Genomic DNA, 26694 nt, shown 5'->3' with positions numbered 1-26694 from the left:
CGTTCCATTCCAGATTACATTCCATTCCATTCCACTTTCCTTTCCACATTCCATTCCACATTCCATTCCATTCCATTCCGCATTCCATTCCATTCCGTTCCATTCCACATTCCATTCTATTCCATTCCACATTGAATTCCATGTTCCATTCCATGATCCATTCCACTTTGCGTTCCACGTTCCATTCCACATTGCATTCCACAATGAATTCAACTTTCCATTCCAGATTGCATTCCATTCTGTTGCACATTCAATTCCACATTCCATTTCATTCCATTCCACATTCCATTCCACTCCACCTTCCAATTCACATTCCATTCCATTCCATTCAAAATTCCATTCCACATGCCATTCCATTCCATTCCATATTCCATTCCTTTCCATTACACATTCCATTCCATTCCATATTCCATTCCATTTCATTCCACATTCCATTGCATTTCATTCCATTCCATTCCACATTCCATTACACATTACATTCCCTTTAATTCCACATTCAATTCCATTCCATTCCACAATTCATTCCGCGTTCCTTTCCATGTTGGGTTGCACGTTCCATTCCATGTTCAATTCCACGTTCCATTGCAAGTTGCATTCCATTCCAATCCAGATTCCAGTGCACATTCCATTCCATGCCATTCCATATTCCATACGAATAAATTCCATTCCATTACACATTCCATTCCACTTTCCATTCCGTTGCATTCCACATTCCATTCTGCATTCCATTATTGTCCATTCCACATTCCGTTCCATTCCATTCCACATTCCATAACTTTCCATTCCGGATTCCATTCCACTTTCAAATCAACGTTGCATTCCACATTCCATTCCACATTTCATTCCACGTTCCAATCCATTCATTTCCACGTTCCATTCCAAGATTCATTCAACATTCCATTCCACATTCCATTCCTCATTCCATTCCACGTTCCTTTCCATTACATTCCACGTTCCATTCCATGAGCCATTCCATTCAATTCAACATTCCATTCCACGTTGCATTCCACTCTATTGCACGTTCCATTTCAAATTGCATTGCACATTCCATTCCACGTTCCATTCCACGTTTCATTCCACTTTCCATTCCAAGTTGCATTCCACTTTCCATTCCACGTTCCTTTCCATTCCATTCCACTTTCCATTCCTCAATCCATTCCACATTCCATTCCACATTACATTATGTTCCATTCAACATTCCTTTCCATGTACCATTCCACATTCCACTCCACATTTCATTCAATATTCCATTCCATTTCAGTCCACATTCCATTCCACATCCCATTGCATTCCAGTCCACATTCGATTCCACATTCCACTGCATTCCATTCCACATTTCATTCCATTCCAATCCACTTTCCATTCCACTTTCCATTCCGTTCTATTCTGCATTCTATTCCACTTTCCATTTCACATTCCATTCCATTCCATTGCACTTTCCATTCTACAATCCATTCCATTGCATTCGTCATTCTATTTCACGTTCCATTCCACATTCCATTCCACATTCGATTACACGTTCCATTCCGTTCCATTCCACTTTCCATTCCAAATTCCATTTCACATTCCATTCCACGTTACTTTAAATTCCATTTCACGTACCATTCAAAATTCCATTTCACATTCCATTTCACGTTCCATTCAAAATTCCATTTCACATTCCATTCCACGTTCCATTCCACATTCCATTCCACATTTCATTCCATGTTCCATTCCACATTTCATTATATTCCACATTCCATTGAATTCCATTCCATTCCACATTTCAATCCATTTCATTCTATTCCATTGCATTCCATTCCACATTCCGTTCCATTCCAAACCTCTCCACATTCCATTCCATTCCGTTCCGCATTCTATTCTCTTCAATTCCACATTCCAATCCATTAAATTGCACATTCCCTTTCTTTCCATTCCACATTCCATTCCATTCCACAATCCATTCCATTCCATTCCACCTACCATTCCACGTTCCATTCCAAGATGCATTCCACGATTCATTTCATTCCATTCCACGTTCCATTCCATTCCATTCCACCTTCCATTCCACATTCCACTCCACTACTTTCCACATTCCTTTCCACGTTCCATTCCATTCCATTCCAACTTCAATTCCACATTCCTTTCCATTCCATTCCATTCCACATACCATTCCATTCCATTCCACATTCCATTCCATTCCATTCCATTCCATTCCAATTTCCATTCAATTCCATTCCACTTTCCATTCAATTCCATTCCTTTCCATTCCACAGTCCCTTCGATTCAATTCCACAATCCATTCCGTTGAATTCCGCATTACACTCCATTCCACTCCACATTCCATTCCATTCCATTCCGCATTCTATTCCACATTCCATTCCACTCAATTCCACCTTTCATTCCAGATTCCATTCCATTCCATTCTATTCCACATTCCATTGTATTCCTTTCCTCAATACATTCCACCTTCCATTCCACATTCCGTTCCATATTTCATTCCATTCCATTCCATGTTCCATTCCACGTTCCATTGTGTTCCATTCCATTCAACATTCCATTAAACATTTCAGTCAATTCCATTCCACATTCTATTTCATGTTCCACTCCACATTCCATTCCTCTTTAAATTCCACGTTCCATTCCATTTTCGATTCCACGTTCCATTCCACATTAAATTCAACATTCCATTCCAAATTCCATTCCATTTCCGTTCCAGATTCCATTCCACATTCCATTTCATTCCATTCCACATTTCTTTCCATTCCACTCCATGTTCCATTCCACATTCCATTCCATTCCATTCCACATTCCATTCCACGTTCCATTCCATTCCATTTCCTGTTCAATTCCACGTTCCATTCCACTTTCCATTCTACATTCAATTCCACATTGAATTCCGTTCTATTCCACATTCCATTCCATTTTCCATTACACATTCCATTCCACAATCCATTCCATTCCATTCCACATTCCATTCAACATTCCATTCCATTCCATTCCACATTCCATTCCATTCCATTCCACTCCACATTCCATTCCATTCCACGTTCCATTACGCGTTCCATTTCACGTTTAATTCCACGTTCCATTCCACTTTGCATTCCAGATTCCACTGCACATTCCGTTCCATTCCATTCCATATTCCATACCATTAAATTCCATAACATTCCACTACACGTTCCATTCCACTTTCCATTCCATTCCATTCCGCATTCCATTCTGCATTCCATTAAATTCCATTCCACATTCTGTTCCATTCCATTCCACGTTCTATAATTTTCCATTCCAGAATGCATTCCACATTCAATTCCACGTTGCATTCCACATTCCATTCCACGTTCCATTCCATTCCATTCCACGTTCCATTCCAAGCTCCATTCAACACTGCATTCCACATTCCATTCCACATTCCTTTCCATTACATTCGACGTTCCATTCCATGATCCGTTCCATTCCTTTCCACGTTCCATTCCACATTCAATTTTGCGTTGCATTCCATTCAATTCCACGTTCCATTCCACGTTCCATTCCATTTTATGCCACGTTCCATTTCACATTGCACTGCACATTCCATTCCGTGTTCCATTCCACTTTTCATTCCACTTTCCACTCCACGTTGCATTCCACGTTCCTTTCCACATTCCATTCCACGTTCCATTCCATTCCATTCCACGTTCCATTCCAAGTTCCATTCAACACTGCATTCCACATTCCATTCCACATTCCATTCCACATTTCTTTCCATTACATTCGACGTTCCATTCCATGATCCATTCCATTCCTTTCCACGTTCCTTTCCACTTTCAATTTTGAGTTGCATTCCATTCAATTCCACGTTCCATTCCACGTTCCATTCCATTTTATTCCACGTTCCATTTCTCATTGCATTGCACATTCCATTCCGTGTTCCATTCCACTTTTCATTCCACTTTCCATTCCAAGTTGCATTCCACGTTCGATTCCACTTTCCCTTCTACTCTATTCCACTTTCCTTTCCACATTGCATTCCACATTCCATTCCACATTACATTATGTTCCATTCCACATTCCTTTCCACGTACTGTTCCACATTCCATTCCATATTCCATTCCTTTTCAGTCCACATTCCTTTCCACATCCCATTGCATTCCAGTCCACATTCGATTCCACATTCCATTCCATTCCATTCCATTCCAGTCCACTTTCCATTCCACATTCCATTCCATTCTATTCCACATTCTATTCCATATTCCATTCCACATTCCATTCCATTCCATTGCACATTCAATTCCACAATCAATTCCATTGCATTTGTCGTTCTATTCCATATTGCATTCCACATTGTATTCCATATTCCATTCCATTGCATTCCAGGTTCCATTCAACGTTCCATTCCACATTCCATTCCACTTTCCATTCCACGTTCCATTCCATTCCATTCCACGTTCCATTCCGTATTCCATTTCACATTCCATTCCACGTTCCATTCCATTCCAATCCACGTTCCATTCCATTCCATTCCACGTTCCATTCCAAATTACATTTCACATTCCTTTCCACGTTCCATTCCACATTCCATTCCACGTTGCCTTCCAAGTTCCATTCCACGTTACATTACATTCCACATTCCATTGCATTCCATTCCATTCCATATTCCATTCCTCATTGCATTCCATTTCATTCTATTCCATTGCATTCCATTCCTCATTCCATTTCATTCTAAGCCTCTCCATATTCCATTCCATTCAATTCCACATTCTATTCTATTCCATTCCACATTCCAATCCATTCCTTTGCACATTGCCTTCCATTCCATTCCATTCCATTCCACATTCCATTCCTTTCCACATTCCATTCCTTTCCATTACACATTCCATTACACATAACATTCCACTTTCCATTCCACTTTCCATTTCACGTTCCATTGCACATAAAATTTCATTCCATTCCACAATTCATTCCATTCCATTCCACCTTGCATTCCACATTCCATTCCAAGTTGCATTCCACGTTCCATTCCTCTTTCCATTCCACGTTTCATTGCATTCCATTTCACATTCCATTCCATTCCATTCCACCTTCCATTCCACATTCCACTCCACTACTTTCCACATTCCTTTCCACATTCCATTCTATTGCATTGCAACTTCAATTCCATATTCCATTCCATTCCATTCCATTCCACATTCTATTCCATTCCACATACCATTCTATTCCATTCCACTTTCCATTCCATTTGATTCCACAATCCATTCAATTCCATTCCTTTCCATTGCACATTCTATTCGAATCCATTCCACATTCCTTTCCATTCCATTCCACATTGCATTCAATTCCATTCCATTCCATTGCACATTCCATTTGATTCCATTCCACATTCCATTCCATTGAATTCCACATTACATTCCATTCCATTCCACATTCCATTCCATTCCATTCCACATTCTATTCCACATTCCATTCCACTCCATTCCACCTTCTATTCCACATGCCATTCCATTCCGTTCCATTCCACATTCCATTCCGTTCCATTCCTCAATCTATTCCACATTCCATTCAACATTCCATTCCATTACATTCCATCTTCAATTCCACATTCCATTCCATTCCTTTCCATTCAAAATTCCATTCCACATTCCATTCCATTCCATTCCATACAACATTCCATTCCACATTCCATTACATTCCACTCCATTTCATTCCATTCTACATTCCATTCTATTCCATTCCACATTCTATTCCACGTTCCATTCAACGTTCCATTTCACTTTCCATTCCACGTTCCATTCCAAATTCCATTCCACATTAAATTCAACATTCCGTTGCAAATTCGTTTCCAATCCGTTCCAGATTCCATTCCACATTCCATTTCATTCCATTCCACAATCCATTCCATTCCACTCAACGTTCCATTCCACATTCCATTCCATTTCATTCCACATTCCATTCCACATTCCATTCCATTCCAATCCACGTTCCTTCCCATGTTCCATTCCACATTCCATTCCTTCATTCAATTCCACATTCTTTTCCGTTCCATGTGACATTCCATGCCACATTCCATTCCCCATTCCAATTCATTCCATTCCACCTTCCATTCCACGTTCCATTCCACGATCCATTCCACGTTCCTTTCCACGTTCCATTCCACATTCCATTCCATTCCATTCCATTCCATATTCCATACAATTCCATTACATTGCATTCTTCATTCCATTCCATTGCATTCCACATTCCATTCCACATTCCGTTCCACATTCCACTCTGTTCAATTCCACATTCAATTCCACACTCCATTCCACATTGCATTCCACATTCCATTCCGTTCCATTCCACATTCCAATCCACTTTCCATTCCACATTCCATTCTGTTTCATTCCACATTCCATTCCACATTCCATTCCAGATTCCAATGCATTCTATTCCACATTCCTTTCTAGTATCCAATCCATTCCACATCCCATTCCTCAGTCCAGTCCGTTCCATTGCACTTTCCATTCCACATTCCATTTCACATTCCATTCTGTTTCATTCCACATTGCATTCCACATTCCCTTCCCCATTCCATTGCATTCCATTCCACATTCTTTTCCACATTCCAATCCATTGCATTCCACATTCCAATCCATTCCTTTCCACCTTTCTTTCCATTCCGTTCCACATTCCATTCCACATTCTATTCCACAATGCATTCCACATTCTATTCCATTCCATTCCTCATTATATTCAACATTCTATTCCGCATTCTATTCAAATTCCATTCCATTCCATGCCATGTTCCCTTCCAAATTTGATTCCACTTTCCATTCCACATTCCATAACATATTCCATTATATTCAGTTCCACATTTGATTCCACATTGCATTGCACTCCTTTCCACATTCCCTTTGTTTGCTTTCCACCTTACATTCCACGTTGCTGTCCAAGTTCCATTCCACGTTCCATTCCACGTTCCATTCCATTTCATTCCCCTTTCCATTGCATTCCATTCCACATTCATTTCCACATTCCATTACACATTCCATTGCACATTCCATTTCACATTCCATTCAATTTCACATTCTATTCCACACTCCATGCCATTTCATTCCACATTTCATTCCTTTCCATTGCACGTTACATTCCACATTCCTGTCCACGTTCCATTCAACGTTCCATTCCATGTTCCATTCCATATTCCATTCAATTCCATTCCACGTTCCATCCACTTTCCATTCCACATTTCAATCCACATTCCATTACACGTTCCTTTCCACTCCATTCCATGATCCATTTCGCGTCCCTTTCCGTTCCATTCCACGTTCCATTCAGCATACCATTGCACATTCGATTCCACATTCCATTCCACATTCCATTCCATCTCCCATTCCTTTCCATTCCATGTTCTACTTCATTTCATTCCACGTTCCATTTCATTCCATTCAACATTCCTTATACATTCCATTTCACATTCCATTCCACATTCCATTCCATTCCATTCCACATCCCATTCCTTTCAAGTCCACTTTCCATTCCATTCCAAATTCCATTCCATTCCATTCCACATTCCATTCCATTCCATTCCACATCACAAACTTTCCATTCCACATTCCATTCCACATTCCATTCCACGTTCCATTCCACATTCCATTTCACATTCCAGTCCACTATTCATTACATTCTATTCCACATTCCATTCCATTGCATTCCAGGTTCAATTCCATTCCTTTCATTTCCATTCCACATTCCATAATATTCCATTCCATTACACATTCCATTCTTTCCATTACACTTTCCATTCCATTCCATTCCATATTCAATTCCATTGTATTCCGTTCCACATTCCATTCCACTTTCCATTACAAGTTCCATTAAACTTTCCTTTCCACGTTCCATTCCTTTCCATTCCACATTCTGCTCCACATTCCAATTCACTGCATTCCACTTTCCATGCCACATTCCATTCCACATTGCATTCCATTCCATTCCACATTCCATTCCATTACATTCCATTCAATTACATATTCCATTCCTTTCCATTCCATATTCCTTTCCACATTCCATTTAACTTTCCATTCCAAATTCCATTCCACAATCCATTCCAGTTTCCATTCCATTCTATTCCCATTTCCATTCTATTCCATTCCACATTGCATTCCACGTTCCATTCCAAAATCCGTTCCACTTTCCATTCCATCTTCCATTCCATTGCATTCCATGTTCCGTTCCACATTCCATTACACGTTCCATTCCATTCCATTCCACATTCCATTCCACATATCATTCCACATTCCATTCTATTCCATTCTACATTCCATTACACATTCCATTCCATTTCATTCCTTTAAACAGTTCTTTCCATTCCTTTCCACATTTCATACCACATTCCATTCCACGTTCCATTCGACTTTCCATTTCTCTTTCCATTCCACGTTCCATTCCAACTTCCATTTCACATTCCATTCCTTTCCATTCCACATTCCATTCCACTTTCAATTCCAGGTTCCATTGCACGTTCAATTCCACGTTCCATTTCACTTTCCATTCCATGTTCCATTCCACGTCCCATACCATTCCATTCCACATTCCATTCCACGTTCCATTCCACGTTCCATTGCCCGTTCCATTCCACTTTCCATTCCACGTTCCATTCCATGTCCCATACCACGTGTAATTCCAATCCATTCCATATTCCATTCCATTCAATTCCACATTCCCTTCCATTCCATTCCATTCCATTCCTCAGTGAATTGCATTGCATTCCATTCCACTTTCCCTTCCATTCCATTTCACTTTCGATTGCATTGCTAAGAATTCCATTCCATTCCATTCCACTTTCCACTCCACATCACATTCCCTTCTATTCCGCATTCCATTCCATTCCGTTCTATGTTCTGTTCCATGTTCCCTTCCACGTTCCATTGCACGTTCCACTGCACGTTACATTCCTTTCCATTCCACCTTCCATTGCATTCCATTCCATATTCTGTGCCATTCCATTCGACCTTCTTTTCCACGTTTCTTGCCACGTTCCATTCCACATTTCATTCAATTCCATTCCACATTCCATATCATTCCATTCCATAATCCATTCCACATTCCATCCCATTCCATTTCACATTGCATTCCACCTTCCTTTCTGCATTCCATTTCACTTTCCATTCAATTCCATTCCACATTCCATTCCTTTCCAGTATTCTTTTCATTCCACATTGCATTCCATTCCATTCCATATTCCATTCCATTCCTTTCCACATTCCATTCCATTCAATCCCACATTCCATTCAATTCCATTCCACATTGCATTCCATTCCATTCCACATTCCTTTCCATATTCCAGTCGATTCCAGTCCACATTCTATTCCACATTCCATTCCACATTTCATTCTATTCCATTCCACATTCCTTTCCACATTCCGTTCAATTCCATTCCACATTCCATTCCACATTTCATTCCATTCCATTTCACATTCCATTCCGCACTCCATTCCAATGCATTCCACATTGCATTGCACGTTCCATTCCACGTTAAATCCTATTCCATTCCATTCCATTCCATTCCACTTTCCATTAAATTCTATTCTACATTCCATTCCACCCTCCATTTCACATTCCTTTCCACATTCCATTTCACATTCCATTCCACATGAAATTCCACATTCCTTTCCACATTCCATTTGACATTCGATTCCATTCCATTAAATTCCACATTCCATTCCACTTTCCTTTAAATTCATTTCCACTTTCCACACCAGATTCCATTCCATTCCATTCCACGTTCCATTCTACATTCCATTCCACATGCCATTCCACGTTCCATTCTATGTTCCATTACACGTTGCATTCCATTCCATTCCACGTTCCCTTCCGTTCCATTCCATGCTGCATTTCATTCCATTCTACATTGCATTCCACATTCCGTTTCACATTCTGTTCCAAATTCCCTGTCACATTCCATTTCATATTCCAATCCATTCAATTCCATTACAATCCTCATTCCATTCCATTCCAATCCGCATTTCATTCGTTTCCATTCCATGTTACTATCTATTCCACATTCCATTCCTTTTCACTCCACATTCTATTCCATTTCATTCCACATTCCTTTCCACATTCCATTACATATTCTATTCCATGTTCCATTCCATTCCATTCCACATTCCGTTTCATTCCTTTCCACTTTCTGTTCTATTCAATTCCACATTCCATTCCATTCCATTCCACCTTCCATTCCATTCCCTTTCATTCCATTCCATTCCACGTTCCATTCCCTGTACCATTCCGCTTTCCTTTACATTCCATTCCATTCCACTTTCCATAGAACGTTCCATTCCACGATCCTTTCCATTGAATTCCACATTCCTTGCCATTCCATTACATATTCCAATCCATTCCATTCCACATTACACTCCATTGCCTTCCACATTCCATTCCACATTCCATTCCATTCCATTCCACATTCCATTCCATTCCATTCCACATTCCATTCCACTTTCCATTCCATTACACTCCATAAGGAATTCCATTAAATTCCATTCCAAATTCGATTCCATTCCAATCCATATTGGATCCCATACCATGCCACATTCCATTCCATTACATTCCACAGTTCATTCCACATTGCATTCCATTCCATTCCACATTCCATTTCATTCCACATTCCATTCCATTCCATTCCACCTTGCATTCCACATTCCATTCCACATTCCATTCCAAATTCCATTCCATTCCATTCCACATTCCATTGCATTCCATTCCACATTCCATTCCATTCCATTCCACATTCCATTATATTCCTCATTCCATTCCACATTCCATTCCATTCCATTCCACTTTTCATTGCACATTCCATTCCATTCCATTCCACATTCCATTGCATTCCAATCCATTCCATGTTCCATTCCACATTCCATTCCATTCCATTCCACATTCCATTGCATTCCATTCCATTCCATATTCCAGTCCATTCCATTCCACATTCCATTCCAGTTGATTGCACATTCCATTCAATTCCACATTCCATTCCATTCCATTCCACATTCCATTCCACATTCCTTTCCACTTTCCTTTCCACTTTCCATTCCACATTCTATTCCATTCATTTCAGCATTCCATTCCACATTCTATTTCATTCCATTCAAAATTCCATTCCGCATTCCTTTCCATTCCATTCCACATTCCATTCCACTTTCCGCAACAAATTCCATTCCACATTCCATTCCAGATTGCATTCCACATTCTATTCCACATTACATTACATTCCATTTTCCATTCCACATTCAATTCATTCCACATTCCATTGCATTCCATTCGACGTTCCACTGCATTCCATCTCACATTACATTCCACTTTCCATTCTATTGCATTGGACATTCCATACCACTTTCCATTCCATTTCATTCCACATTCCATTCTATTCCATTCCATTACGTATTTCACTCATTTCCATTTCACATTCCATTCCATGTCCCATTCCATTCCATTCCATGTTCTATTCCATTCCCTTCCACATTCCAGTGTATTCCATTCAATTCCTTTCCACATTAAATTCCATCTATCTTTTGATTCCATTCCACGTTCCATTCTTTTCCATTACGTGTTCTTTTCCATTCCATTCCACATTGCATTCCATATTCCATTGCATTCCACTCCACATTCCATTTCAACTTTCATTGCAGTCCATTGCACGTTCCATTCCACTTTCCATTGCATTCCATTCCACATTCCATTCCACATTCCATTGCATTCCATTCCATTCCACATTCCATTCCATTGAATTCGACGTTCCGTTCCGGTAGAGTGCACATTCCATTCCATTACACTTTCCATTCCATTCCATTTAACGTTCCGTTTCACATTCCATTGCATTCCATTCCATGATCCTTTCCATTCCACTTTGCATTCCACAATACATTCCATTCCATTCCACGTTCCATTCCATTCCTTTACACATTCCATTCAATTCCATTCCACAATTGTTTTCATTCCATTTCACCTTCCATTCTACATTCCAATCTATTCCATTGCACTTTCCATTCCAAGTTCCATTCCATTCCATTCCCCATTCTATTCCACATTCCATTCCATTCTATTCCACTTTCCTGTCCATTCCATTCAACATTCCATTCCATTCCTTTCCTTTACACACTCCGTTCCACTACATTTCACATTCTATTCCACTCTCCATTCCATTCCATTCCGTTTTCCATTCCATTCCACTCCACATAGCTTTCCATTCCATTCCATTCCACTCCATTCCATTCCATTCCATTCCACGTTCCATTCTATTCCATTCCACGTTCCAATCCACTACATTCCATGTTCTATATCACATTCCATTTAATTCCATTACACATTCCATTCCACATTCCATTCCATTCCACTCCACATTCCATTCCACATTCCATTCTATTGCATTCCATTCCTTTGCACATTCCATTGCACATTCCATTTCGTTCCATTCCACATTCCATTCCACGCTTCATTCTACATTCCATTGCGCATTCCATTCCACATTCCATTCCACAATCCATTTCATTCCATTCAACTTTCCTTTCCACATTCCATTCCATAATCCATTCCATTCCATTCCACCATACATTCCATTCCATTCCACATTCCATTCCACATTCCATTCCATTCCATTCCACATTCCATTATACGTTCTATTCCACGTTCCTTTCAACTTTTCATTCCACTCCATTCCACGTTCCATTCCACGTACCATTCATTCCAATCCACCTTACATTCCACATTCCATGCCACATTCCATTCCACATTCCATTCCATATTCCATTCCGTTCCCTTCCACTTTCCATTCCACATAACTTTCCACATGCCATTCCATATTCCATTCCTCGTTCAATTGCACGTTCCATTCCTCCTTCCATTCCATTCCATTCCACGTCACCTTCCATAATATTCCACGTTCCATTTCCTTCCATTTCACATTCCATTTCACTTTCCATTCCATTCCATTCCACACCATTCCATTCCACATTCCATTCCATTCCAATCCACATTACATTACATTCCATTCCAAGTTCCATTCCATTCCACATTCCATTACATTGCATTCCACATTCCACTCCATTCCATTCCATTTTCCAGTCCATTCCGTTCGCAATTGCATTCCACATTCCATTGCATTCCACATTTCATTCCATGTTCTTTTCCATTCCATTCCACTTTCCATTCCATTCCATTCCACATTCCATTCCACTCAATTCCACATTCTGTTCCATTCCATTCTATTCATCATTCCATTCCATTCCATTCCATTCCGCATTCCATTCCATTGCCTTCCATTCCATTCCACATTCCATTCCATTCCCTTCCTTTCCATTCCAGGTTCCATTTCAGATTCCATTCCACATTCCATTCCACATTCCATTTAATTCCATTCCAAATTCCATTTCATTCCATTCCGCATTCCATTCCACGTTCCATTTCATACCTTTGTATTTCACACACCATTCCATTACCTTCCACTTTCCATTCCATTCCTCATTCCATTCCACATTACATTCATCATTCCACTCCATGTTCCATTCCATTCCATTCTACATTGCATTCCATTCCATTCCATTCCACATATGATTCCACTCCATTCCACATTCCATTCCATTCCTTCCCATTCCATTCCACATTCCACTACTTTCCATTCCATTCCATATTCTATTCCATTAATTACCACATTCCATTCCATTCCATCCAACATTCCACTCCATGCCATTCAAAATTCCTTTCAATTCCATTCCAATCCTCATTACATACCATTCCATTCCACATTGCATTTCTTTCCCTTCCACATTCCATTCCTTTTCATTCCACATTCCATTCCATTCCATACACATTCCATTCGATTCGATTCCATTCCATTCCATTACACGTGACATTCTCAGTTCCATTCCCTTCCAATCCACATTCCCTTCCATTGCATTCCACATTCCTTTCCACGTTCCATTCCACGTCCCATTCCAAGTTCCATTCCAGTCCACATTCCTTTCCATTCCATTTTCTTCCATTCCACATTCCATTCCACATTCCATTCCTTTCCATTCCTCATTCCATTCCACATTCCATTCCACATTCCATTCCACGTTCCTTTCAATTCCATTCCACATTTCCTTCCATTCAAATCCATATTCCATTCCATTACATTCCATTCCTCATTCCTTTCCTTTCCATTCTGCAATCCATTCCACTGTATTCCATTCCACTGCATTCTATTCCATTCCACATTCCATTCCATTCTAAAGTCCATTCCACATTCCATTCCACGTACCATTCCACATTCCATTCCATGTTCCTTTCCACGTTCCATTCCACGTTCCATTCCAAGATCCACTCCACATTCCATTCCATTCCATTCCACATTCATTCCACATTGTTTTCTTCCTTCCATTCCACATTGTATTCCACATTGCATTCCACATTCCATTGCATTCCATTCCACATTCCATTCCACCATCAATTCCACATTTCATTACAGGTTCCATCCCATTCCATTCCACGATCCATTCCACATTCCATTCCATTCCATTCCACTGTCCATTCCACCTTCCATCCCATGTCCCATTCCATTCCATTCCACGTTCCATTCCATTCCATTCCAACTTCCATTTCATTCAATTCCACATTCCATTCTACATTCCATTTCACATTCCATTCCACATTCCATTTCACAATCCATTCCATTCCATTCCAAATTCCATTCCATTCCAATCCACGTTCCATTCCTTTGCATTCCACGTTGCATTGCGTTCCTCATTCCATTCCATTTCATTTCACATTCTATTCCTTTCCATTTCACTTTACATTCCATTCCACATTCCATTGAATTCCATTCCACATTCCATTTCATTCCATTCCTCAATCCATTCCACATTCCATTCCACATTACATTATGTTCCATTCAACATTCCTTTCCATGTACCATTCCACATTCCACTCCACATTCCATTCCATATTCCATTCCATTTCTGTCCACATTCCATTCCACATCCCATTGCATTAGGGTCCACATTTGAATCCACATTCCATTCCATTCGATTCCACATTCCTTTCCATTCCAATCCACTTCCCATTCCACATTCCTTACCCTTCTATTCCACATTGTATCCCACATTCTGTTCCACATTCCATTCCATTCCTTTGCACATCCGTTTCCGCAATCCATTCCTTTCCATTCCTCGTTGTTTTCCACGTTCCATTGCACATTCCTTTCGACATTCCATTCCATTCCATTGCAGTTTCCATTCCACGTTCCATTCCACATTCCTTTCCACATTCCATTCCCCATTCAATTCCATTGCATTCCATGTTCCATTCCAAATTCCATTTCACATTTCATTCCACTTTCCATTCCGCATTTCTTTCCACTTTCCATTTCACATTCTATTCCTTTCCACATTCCATTGCATTCCATTCCATTCCACATTCTGTTCCACATTTCATTCCATTTCATAATATTCTATTGCATTTCATTCCACATTCCATTCCATTCCAATCCTCTCCATATTCCATTCCATTCCATTTCATTCCACATTCTGTTCCACATTTCATTCCATTTCATAATATTCTATTGCATTTCATTCCACATTCCATTCCATTCTAATCCTCTCCACATTCCATTCCATTCCAATCCTCTCCACATTCCATTCCATTCCATTCCACTTTCTATTCTTTTCCACTTCACATTCCAATCCATTCCATTGCACTTTCCTTTAAATTCCATTCCATTCCATTCCACATTCCATACCATTCCGTTGCATTCCACGTTACATTCCTTTCCGTTACACTTTCTATTCCTTTGCATTCCACATTCCATTCTACATTCTATTCCATCCCTTTTCAAATTGCTTTGCATTCCCTTCAACATTCCTTTCCACTTTCAAATCCATTGCATTCCACATTCCATTTCATTCCATTCCACATTCAATTCCATTCCATTCCACATTCCATTCCACATTCTATTCCACATTCCATTCCACATTCCATTCTATACTATTCCATTCCACATTCCATTCTACATTCTATTCCACATTCCATTCCATTCCATTCCATGTTCCCTTCCACATTCCATTCCACATTCCATTCCTTTCCAGTCAACATTGCATTCCTCATTGCATTTCCCATTACATTACACTTTCCATTCCATTCCACATTCAATTCCATTACATTCCATTCCGTGTTCCATTCCACGTTCCATTAAACTTTCCTTTCCATGTTCCATTCCATTCCATTTTACATTCCACTCCACATTCCAATCCATTTCATTCCACTTTCCATGCCACATTCCATTCCACATTTCATTGCATTAAATTCCACATTCCTTTCCACATTCCATTCCTTTCTACATTCCATTCCACATTCCCTTCCTTTGCATTCCACACCATTCCACATTCCATTCTATTCCATTCCACATTCTATTCTGTGTTCCATTCCACGTTCCATTCCACCTTCCTTTCCACGTTCCATTCCACATTCGATTTCATTCCATTCCACGTTCCCTTCCATTCCACTACACTTTCCATTCCACATTCAATTCCATGCCATTCCACATTCCACTCCACATTTCATTATGTTCCATGCCGCATTCCATTCCACATACCATTCCACATTCCATACCACATTCCATTCCGCATTCCTTTACTTTCCATTCCACATTCCATTCCACATTATATTCCATTCCATTCCACATTCCATTCCATGCCATTGCACATTCCATTCAACCATCCATTCCATTCCATTTCTCATTCTATTCCACCTTCCATTCCACATTCCATTCCACATTCCATTCCATTCCATTCCAGGTTCCATTCCACGTTCCATTCCACATTCCATTCCACGTTCCATTCCATTCCATTACACGTTCCGTTCCAAATTCCATTTCACATTCCTTTCCAGGTTCAATTCCACATTTCATTCCATTTTCCATTCCACGTTCCATTCCCTGTTCCATCGCATTGCACTTTCAATTGCATTCCATTCCATTCTACATTCCAGTCCACATTGCATTCCATTTCATTCTACTCCTTTGCGTTCCATTCCACATTCCATTCTATTCCAATCCTCTCCATATTCCATTCCATTCCATTCCTCATTCTGTTCTGTTCCATTCCATACTCCAATCCATTCCATTGCATATTCCATTCCACTCCACTCCTTTACAGATTCCATACCATTCCATTGCATTTCACAATACTTTCCTTTCCATTACACATTGCAATCCTTTCCATTCCACGTTCCATTCCATTCCATTCCACAATGCATTCCAATCCATTTCACCTTCTATTCCACGGTCCATTCCACATTCCATTACTTTTCATTCTATTACATTGCATTCCATTCCACATTCCGTTCCATTCCATTCCAATCCACATTCCATTCCATTCCATTCCACAGTCCATTCTATCCCATTCCACATTCCATTCAATTCCTTGCACATTCTATTCCGTTCCATTCCATTCCATTCAACATTCCATACCATTCCATTGCATTCCATATTCCATTCCTTTCCTTTCCACCTTCCATTCCATTCCATTCCACGTTTCATTCCATTCCATTCCACATTCCATTCCATTCCATTCCACGTTTCATTCCACATCCCATTCCACCTTCCATTCCACGGTCCATTCCACTTTTCATTCCATTCCATTCCACATTCAATTCCATTCCAGTCCACATTCCATTCCACATCCCATTCCACTTTCCATTCCACGTTCCATTCCACGTTCCATTCCATTCCATTCCATAATCCATTCCATTACCATTCCACCTTCGATTCAACGTTCCATTCCATGCTCCATTCCATGTTCCATTCCGTGTTCCATTCCACGTTTCATTACATTCCATTCCACATTCCATTCCATTCCATTCCACCTTCTATTCCACATTCCAATCCACTCCTTTCCACATTCTATTCTATTCTATTCCACATTCCAATCAATTCCATTTCACATTCCATTCCATTCCATTCCATTCCTTTCCACATTCCATACCATTCCATTGCATTACACATTACATTGCTTTCTATTCCACGTTCCATTGCATTCCATTCCACAATCCTTTCCATTCCATTCCACCTTCCATTCCACAGTCCATTCCACATTGCATTACATTTCATTCTATTCCATTGCATGCCATTCTACATTCCATTCCATTCCATTTCATTCCGCATTCCATTCCATTCCATTCCACATTCCATTCTATTCCATTCCATTCCATTGCGCATTGCATTCCATTCCATTCCATTCAACATTCCATACCATTCCATGGAAATCCACATTCCTTTCCTCTCCATTACACATTCCATTCCTTTCCATTCCACGTTCCACCCCAATCCATTCCACTTTACTTTCCATTCTGTTCCACATTCCATTCCATTCCATTCCACATTCCATTCAACATCCAATTCAACGTTCCATTCCATGTTCCATTCCACTCCATTCCTCACTCCATTCCTTTCCATTCCACCTTTCATTCAATGTTTCATTCCTTATTCCATTCCACATTCCATTGCATTCCATTCCATTCAACATTGCATTCCACATTCCCTTTCATTTCATTCTATTCCATTGCATTTCATTCCACATTCCATTCCATTCCAATCCCCTCCACATTCAATTCCATTCCATTGCATATTATATTCTATTCCTTTCCACATTTCAATCCATTGCATTCCATTCCATTCCATTCCACATTCCATACCATTCCATTGCATTACACATTCCATTGGTTTCCATTGCACGTTCCATTCCCTTCCATTCCACAATGCATTCCATTCCATTCCACTTTCCATTCCACGGTCCATTCAACCTTCCATTGCATTTCATTGTATTCCATTGCATGCCAAACCATATTCCATTCAATTCCCTTCCATTCCATATTCCATTCCATTCCAATCCACATTCCATTCTTCTTCATTCCACATTCCATTCCATTCCATTTCATATTCCTTTCCATTCCATTTTATTCCATTCAACATTACATACATTTCCATGGCATTCCACATCCTATTCCTTTCCATTACACATTCCATTCCATACCATTCCATGTTCCATTCCTTTCCGTTCCACATTACTTTCCATTGCATTGCACATTCTATTCCATTCCATTCCACATTCCATTCCACATCCCATTCCACATTCTTTTCCATGATCCAATTCCCATTCCATTGCATTGCATTTCACATTATGTTCCACATTCCATTCCCTTCCATTCCACATTCCATTCCATATTCCATTGCATTCCATTTCACATTCCATTCCACTCCATTCCATTCCACATTCCACTCCATTACATTCCACTTTCAATTCCATTCTATTCCACATTTCATACCATCCATTCCACAATCCATTCCATTCCATTCCACCTCTCATTCCACGTTCCATTCCAAATTCTATTCCAAGTTCCATACTGCATTCCATTCCACGTTTCATCCCACGTTTCATTGCGTTCCATTCCACATTCCATTCCATTCCATTCCTCCATCCATTCCACTTTCCCGTCCAGTCCTTACAACATTCCTTTCCACATTCCATTCCATTCCATTCCAAATTCAATTCCACATTACATTTCATGTCATTCCATATTGCATTCCATTCCTTTCCACATTCCATTCCATTCCATTCCACATACCATTCCATTCCACATCCCATTCCATTCCATTCCATTTCATTCCATTCCACATTCCTTTCAATTCCATTCCATTCCATTCCACATTCCATTCGATTGCATTCCACATTCCATTCCATACAATTCCGCATTACATTACATTCCTTTCCACATTCCATTCCACATTCCATTCCATTCCATTCCACATTCCTTTCCACTTTCCATTAAACATTCCATTCGTCAATCCATTCCATTCCATTCGACATTCAATTCCATCGCATTCCACATTCCATTCCCCTTTCCATGCCATTCAATTCCACATTCCATTCCACACCATTCTATATTGCATTCCACCTTCCTTTCCATATTCTATTTCACATTCCATTCCACATTCCATTCCATTCCATTCCACATTCCATTCCATTCCATTCCACATCACATTCCATTCCACATTCCATTCCATTGCATTCAACATTGCATTCCATTGCATGCAACATTCCATTCCACTTTCCATTCCACATTTCATTCCATGTTCCTTTCCTTTCCATTCCACGTTACATTGCATTCCGTTCCACATTCCAATCCACATTCCATTTCACCTTCCATTCCCTTCCATTCCACATTCCATTCCATTCCTTTCCACATTCCAATCTTTCCACATTCCACTCCACATTCCATTCCACGTTCCATTGTATTGCATTCCACGTTCCACTCCACGTTCCATTCCATGTTCCATTCCCTTCCATTCCACGTTCCATTCTGTAATCCATTCCATTTCATTTAACGTTCCATTCCAATCCATTCCACTTTCCATTCCACATTCCGTTCCACATTCCATACCACGTTGCATTCCGCATTCCATTCTGTTCCATTCCACATTCCTCTGCACACTCCATTAAATGTTCCATTCCACATTTCATTCCTTTCCATTCCCCATTCCATTCCACATTCCATTCCACATTCCAGTGCACATTCGGTTCTATTCCTTTTAACATTCCATTGCACATTACTTTCCATTCCTTTTCACATTCCATTCCACAGTCTATTCCACATTCCATTGCGTTACATTCCACAATGCTTTGCATTCCGTTCCACATTCATTTCCACATTAAAATCCTTTCCATTGCACATTCAATTCCATTCCATTCCACATTGCATTCTACATTGCATTCCACATTTCATTCGACATACCATTCCTTTCTATTCAAAATTTCATTTCACATTCCATTTCGCATTCCATTCCACATTCTGTTCCAATCCATTCCACATTCAGTTCCATTTCTTTCCACATTCCCTTCTACGTTCCATTCCACTTTCCATTAAACTTTCCATTTCACGTACCATTCCATTCATTTCCACATTCTTTTCCACATTCCAATCTATTGCATTCAACTTTCCATGCCACATTACATTCCACATTCCATTCCATTCCATTCATCATTCCATTCCACATTCCATTACCCAATCCACTGCATTCCATTCCACATTCCATTCTTCATTCCATTCCATTCCATTCCACAATCCATTCCACATTGCATTCCACATTCCATTCCATTCCATTCCAATCCATTCCATGTTCCATTCTGTTCCATTCCACATTTCATTCCTCCTGACAGTTCGCATTACATTCGACCTTCCATTACACATTCCTTTGCATTCCATTCCAAATTCCATTCCACATTCCATTCCACATTCCATTCCACATTCCATTCAATTCCACAATCCATTCCACATTCCATTCCACATTCAATTCCATTCCATTCCATTCCATGTTCCATTCTGTTCCATTCCACATTTCATTTCTCCTTACTTTTCACATTCCTTTCGACATTCCATTACACATTCCTTTGCATTCCATTCCCCATTCCATTCCATTCCATTCCACCTTCCATTCCATTCCCTTCCATATTCCAATCCTTTCCGCATTCCATTCCACATTCCATTCCACGTTCCATTCTATTCCTTTCCCCATTGAATTCCACGATCCGTTCTATATTCCATTCCATTCCATTACACGTTTCGCTCCACATTCCATTCCATTCCATTCCATTTCACGTTCCATTACACAATTCCATTAAAAATTCCATTCCACATTCCATTCCGTTCCATTCTACATTCCATTCCACATTCCCTTCCACATTTCATTCCACAATTCATTCCATTCCATGCCAGATTCCATTCCATTCCACTCCACATTCCATTCCACTTTGCATTGCACATTCCATTCCACATTCCCTTCCACGTTCCATTCCATTCCATTCCGCTCCATGTTCCTTTCCACGTTCCATTCCATTCCGTTCCCGTTTCCTTTCCACGTTCCATTCCATTCCGTTCCAGTTTCCTTTCCACGTTCCATTCCACATTTCATTCCTTATTACTTCCGTTCCATTCTACATTCCATTCCACATTCCATTCCATTCCTTTCAACATTCCATTAATCATTTCATTCAACATTGCATTCCACATTCTATTCCACATTCTATTCCATTCCATTCCACATTCCATTCCGTCACATTGCATTCCACATTCCATTCCATTCCATTCTACATTCCATTCTACATTCCATTCCACATTCTTTTCCACATTCCTTTCCATTCCATTTTATTCCACATTGCATTACATTCCATTCCACTTTCCATTCAATTACATTACACATTCTATTCCACATTCCTTTCCACATTCTATTCCACGTTGCATTCCATTCCATCACTCATTCCACTACAATTTCCATTCCATTCAATTCCACCTTCTATTCCACGTTCCATTCCACGTTCATTTCCACGTTCCTTTCCACTTTCCATTAAACATTCCATTCCATTCCATTCCATATTCCATACCATTCCATTCCATTCTGTTCAACAATTCATTCCATTCCATTCCACATTCCTTTCCACTTTCCATTCCACATTAAATTCCTTTCCATTCCACATTCCGTTCCACATTCCATTCCGTTCCATTCCACATTCCATTCTACACTCCCTTCCACATTCCATTCCACATTCCATTCTGTTACATTCCATATTACATTCCACACTCCATTCCACATTACATTCCATAATAAATTCCGTTCCATTCCACATTCCATTCCACACAGCATTCCACTTTCCATTCCACATTCTACTCCGTTCCATTACACGTTCCATTGCACACTCCATTCCACATTCTTATCCACATTCCATTCCATTCCATTCCGCTTTGCGTTCCACACTCCATTCCACATTCCATTCCACATTCCATTCCACATTCCATTCCACTTTCCATTCCACATTCCATTTCGTTCCATTCTACATTACATTCCACACTCCATTCCACATTCAATTCCACATTCCATTCCGTTCCTTTCCATATTCTTTCCACATTCCATTCCACTTTCCATTCCACTTTCCTTTCCGTTCCATTCCACATTCCATTCCACACTCCATTCCTTTCCATTCCACATTCCATTGGATTACATTCCCCACTCCATTCCACTTTCCATTCCATTCCACTCCATTCCATTCTACATTCCATTCCACATTCCTTTCCACATTCCATTCCACATTCCTTTCCACATTCCATTCCATTTCATTCCACATTCAATTCCACGTTCCTTTTCACGTTACCTTCCACATTCCATTCCAAGTTCCATGCTATTTCATTCCACGTTCCGTTCTGCGTTTTATTCCACATTCCATTCCACATTCCATTTCACATTCCATTCGACGTTACTTTCCACGTTTCGTTCCACATTCCATTCCTACCATTCCACGTTGCATTCCACGTTCCATTCCATTCGAATCCACGTTGCATTCCGCATTCCATTGCACATTGCATTCCACGTTCCATTCCTCCTTCCATTCCACATCTCATTGCATTCCATTCCACATTCCATTCCATTCCGTTCCACGTTCCATTTCATTCAATTCCTCATTCCATTCTACATTCCATTTCACATTCCATTCCACTTTCCATTTCACATTCCATTCCATTCCATTCCATTCCACATTCCATTCCATTCCAATCCACATTCCGTTCTTTTCCATTCCACGTTGCATTCCGTTCCACATTCCATTCCAGTCCATTCCACATTCCATTCCAGTCCATTCGAAATTCCAATCCAGTCCATTCCACTTTCGATTCCATTCCACATTCCATTCCAGTCCGTTCGAAATTCCATTCCAGTCCATTCCACGTTCGATTCCATTCCACATTCCATTCCACATTCCATTCCGCATTCTATTCCATGTTCCACTCCATTCCATTCCACTTTCCATTCTATTGCACTCCATTCCACATTCCATTCCATTCCATTCAACATTCCATTCCATTCCGTACCATCCCAATCCACATTGCACTACATTAAATTACATTCCACATTCCATTCCATTCCATACCACATTCCATTACATTCCAGTCCAGATTCCACTCCATTCCATTCAATATTCCCTTCTATTCCATTCCATTCATCTTTCCATACCTTTCCAGTCCACATTCCATTCCTTTCCATTCCACATTACTTTCCATTCCATTCCAAATTCCATTCCATTCAATTCCATTCCATTCCATTACACATTCCATTCAGTGCTCCATTCCTTTCCTATCCACATTCCCTTCCGTTCCATTCCACGTTCTATTCCACATTCCATTCCACATTCAATTCCATTTCATTCCACATTCAGTACAATTCAATTCCATAGCATTCCACATTGCATTACATTCTATTCCACATTCCATTCCACATTCCAATCCATTCCATTCCACATTGTATTCCATATTCCTTTCCACATTCCATGGCATTCCACTTCTGTTCAACATTCCTTTTCATTCCATCCCACATTGCATTCCACAATCCATTCCTTTCCTTTCCACATTCCATTCCTTTACATTCTAATTTCTTCTCCAAATTCCATTGCATTCCATTCCACTTTCCATTCCACATTCCATTCCATTCCATTCCACATTCCATTCCATTTCTATCCAAGGTCCATTCTACGTTCCATTCCATGTTCCTTTCCACGTTCCATTCCACATTCCATTGCATGATATTCCACTTTCCTTTCCATACCATTCCACTTTCCATTATATTCCATTCCACATTTCACAGCATGTTCCTTTTAAATTCCATTCCACATTCCATTTCACATGCCATTACTTTCCATTCTATTCCATTCGACATTGCATTCATTCCCATTCCACATTTCATTCCATTCCGTTCCACATTCCATTCCATTCCATTCCACATTGCCTTTCACATTCAATCCCATTCCGTTCCACATTCCATTCCACGTTCCATTCCACAATCCTTTCCACATTCCATTCCACCTTCCATTTCACGTTCCATTCCATGTTCCATTCCAATTTTCATTCCACGTTGCATTCCACATTCCATTCCACGTTCCATTCCATTTCATTCCACATTCCATTCCTTTCCATTGCACATTCCATTACACGTTGTACTCTGCGTTCCATTCCACATTCCATTCCACGTTTCATTCCACTCCATTCCACGTTCCATTCTATGTTCCATTCCATTCCATTCCACATTCCATTCCATTCCTTTCCAAATTCCATTCGACATTCCATTCCATTCCACTCCAGATACCATTTCACTTTTCATTCCATTCCATTCCACGTTCCATTCCACGTTCTATTGCATTTCATTCCACGTTCCACTACAATGCATTCCACGTTCCAATTCATTCAATTCCACATTCCTTTACACATTACACTACACGTTCCATTCAACATTCCATTAAATTCTACATTCCATTCCACATTCCATTAAATTCCTTTCCATATTCCATTCCACATTCCAATTTATTATTTTCCACATTGCTTTCCACATTCCATTCCACATTCCATTCTATTCCATCCCACATTGCATTCTACATTCCATTACATTCCTTTCCACATTTCATTCCATTCCATTCCGCTTTCCATTCCACATTCCTTTGAATTCCATTAAACATTCCATTGTTCATTCCATTCCACATTCCATTCCACCTTCCATTCCACATTCTATTCCAATGCATTCCTCATTCAATTCCATTGCATTCCACATTCCTTTCTACATTCCATTCCATTCCATTCCACATTACATTTCACATTCCATTCCACATTCCTTTACACATTCCATTCCATTGTATTCCACATTCCTTTCCACATTCCATTTCATTCCATTCCACATTCTATTCCACATTCCATTCCACATTGCATTCCATTCCTTCCCACCTTCTTTTGCACATTGCATTCCATTCCATTCCACATTGCATTCCACATTCCATTCCATTCCATTACACATCCCATAATACATTCCATCCCACATTGCATTCCATTCCATTCCACATTGCATACCACATTCCATTCCATTCCATGCCACGTTCCTTTCTATTCCATTCTACATTCCATTCCACATTCCTTTCCACATTGCATTCCATTCCATTCCACGTGTCATTCCACGTTCAATTCCACATTCCATTCCATTCCATTCCAAATTCCATTCCACATTCCAAAACATGTTCCATTCCAAGTTCCATTCTACGTTCCACCCCACGTTGCATTCCTTTCCATTCCATGATAAATTCCACGTTATATTCCACATTCCATTCCATTCCACCTTCCATTCCACATTCCATTCCACATTCCATTGCACTTTCCATTCCACATTCCATTCCATTACACATTCCATTCCATTCCAGTCCACTTTCCATTCTACATTCCATTCAATTCCATTACATTCCACATTCCGTTCCATATTCCATTCCGCGTTCCAATCCATTCCTTTCCTCGCTCCATTCCAACTTCCATTCCACGTTCCATTCCACCTTCCATTCCACGATCCTTTCCATTTTATTCCAAGTTCCATGACACTTTCCACTCCTCATTTCATTCCACATTCCATTAAACATTCAATTCCACATTCCATTCCATTCCACTCCACATTGCATTCCATTGCAGTCCATATTCCATTACACATTCCATTCCATTCCATTTAAATATTCTGTTCCATGCCATTCCACCTCCCATTCCACATTCCATTCCTTTCCACATTCCATTCCACATTCCATTCCAAACTCGATTCCATACCATTCGACATTCCATTCCACATTCCATTACATTACATTGCATGTTTCATTCCACTTTCCATTCCACGTT

The sequence above is a fragment of the Pongo abelii genome, chromosome 16 (assembly GCF_028885655.2).
Source record: "Pongo abelii isolate AG06213 chromosome 16, NHGRI_mPonAbe1-v2.0_pri, whole genome shotgun sequence".
Taxonomy (NCBI): domain Eukaryota; kingdom Metazoa; phylum Chordata; class Mammalia; order Primates; family Hominidae; genus Pongo; species Pongo abelii.
Note: the sequence above shows the minus strand (reverse complement) of the source record.